At 30.9% G+C, this 2,232-nt stretch overlaps 1 long non-coding RNA gene across 1 annotated transcript in view; it reads left to right on the top strand.

The window, feature by feature from the left end:
* Positions 1-2,232, top strand: part of LOC111088458 — a 4,230-nt gene that overhangs the window by 985 nt on the left and 1,013 nt on the right. Inside the window, exon 2 of the long non-coding RNA XR_002612980.1 lies at positions 987-1,166. This is a non-coding gene — a long non-coding RNA (uncharacterized LOC111088458). The remainder of the gene's footprint in view (positions 1-986; positions 1,167-2,232) is intronic.

Below are 2,232 nucleotides of genomic sequence, written 5' to 3' on the forward strand. Positions count from 1 at the left end.
GAAGGGACTTGTATCGCTGAAGTTCCTCGGAAAGAAACTCTACCAGAAATTAACAAACATGCAGATATGTAACAGTATCTTACATCATGCCATTTGCGAGTTAAGTTGTACAAAAATGTCAGAAGCTAAGAAATAAGCTTAACTTGATTGTGAGGTAACAAAGCAGCAACCATAAAGTTAATGTATGGTCTGTACTAGCCACATTATGGGAAGACTAGTAAATTAGAAACAATTTACTTTTACTCACTCACAGAAGATTAAGAGTTGTTATTAGTTATATAACCTACTCTCTAAACAAACACAACTTAAAAAACACTCAATATTGAGTTTTGAACTTCAAGATTTAAACGTTTCTGTAAAGTCATGTTTTGACATCAAACATACTTTTATATACCAGTGTAGTAAGAGACACGTTATTAATAACTGACTGATGCTCTGTTTGTGTGTTCATTTAAGATATTTATATTCTTATGTTTGTACGGTTGTGGAATAAAAATTAATTAATCAAACATTTTATTTGTTTAGAATTTAAAACAGTCAAATGTACAATATTTAAAATAACCATAATTTTATTTTTCTTGTTCAACTGATGGGTGAATTCTCAAAAACAAAGTAGAGGTACTGAGCTGGGTGAAATGGACCTTTTTTGAAAAAGAAAAAAAAAAATCTACGTGTAAACGTAATAAATGACAGCTCAAATAAGTACCGCCTCAAAAAATAAGTTCCTGTACTCAGTACCAGTGAGTACTGGCAGAATTTTACACCTGGTTCAACTATAGAACAAAACTGCTTCTTTTTAACACCTGATCTTAGTTTTCATTAGAGTCTGAAGTTTTCTTGCTGGAATTCAATACAACTTTTTCACCAGCATGATAGGGAGGAAAATGACAGAAGTAAAACTCATACTAACTCTTGGTATTATTAAATGCTGACAGTTATGTTTTTTACTCTTTGGAGAATAACTGAATCATGTCCAATCTATTCAGGAAATTTTGTTACTCAAAACAAGGAGAAATGGATAATATGAAAACCAAAAGGTTGTCTAATACCTTTACAGTACAAAGTGTTGAAAATGTATGCTTGAAGAACAGGAGAGAACAATTCTCTCATAATGCGCAGTTCTGGTGAGATGACACAAAGTTTCCTGATTTCCATGAAGATACTAGGTAAAGTTATTCATTTTTGTGCTCTTTTCCTGAAAAGTAATCCACTCAGAGACTGACTAACCATCAATAAATAGCTTTATTTTTATAGCAAGATACTTCTACCCTAACAATACTTCATTAATTTTGACTAGAGCACACAGGAGGTGAGTGAAATGTTCCACTATTTGGAATCAATTTACACCTTCATACACTCCTGTACAGGACTATTTAAATTATTCATAAATCTTTCTTTCTTGCTATGGTACAGTAAAACACATTTAAAACAAATGTTGATTTAACAGCATCTATATCTTCCAACAACTTAACTAACTTTCAACTTGAACACAATCTTAACTTGATGGTAACAAATTAAAATTCTCAAACACTCAACGATTTTAAGAACACAATTTAAACACTTTCTTCTCAGACTGTCAACAGTATCAAAACAGATTCCCTACATTTCAACATTAATCACGTCATCAGCAGCAATAGTAATAGCTTTGTGAGCAGTTTATAAAAAGGTCATGAATTCAGCAAATATCACAGCTTGGCTAAACAGACAAACCTACAATCTTCATGCAATTCCAATTTAACTACACTACTAGGATGTCTACAAAATGTGGTAAAAAGTAAGCTAAGCCTAATATATGATTTGAAAACTTACAAAGTATATAGATTAACGGAAACCATTTTAATTTAGTTTAAACTGAACCAGATTTGAATGCCACACTTCAAGTATATATTTGAGGTAGAGCAACGTAAATTAGAGAAGTAAGATCACACTATAACATTATAAAATCACATACTTGACCTATGATGCAAGTAATGACTGGGTGTTTATGTTAAATTCTAAACATCTTCTAAGATACTAGAAACAAAATATCCACAACTTTCCAGTGTTTAACATTGCCTTCACATTATAATATAATTATAATGTATAATTATAATTGTAATATTAGAGGATCACATGCTGTTATTGTTCGATATCTGTATATTCCACTATTAAGTAAAGTTCCTTGTAATATTAGAGGATCACATGCTGTTATTGTTCGATATCTGTATATTCCACTATTAAATAAAGTTCCTT

Source organism: Limulus polyphemus, unplaced genomic scaffold (assembly GCF_000517525.1).
Source record: "Limulus polyphemus unplaced genomic scaffold, Limulus_polyphemus-2.1.2 Scaffold3816, whole genome shotgun sequence".
Classification (NCBI taxonomy): Eukaryota; Metazoa; Arthropoda; class Merostomata; order Xiphosura; family Limulidae; genus Limulus; species Limulus polyphemus.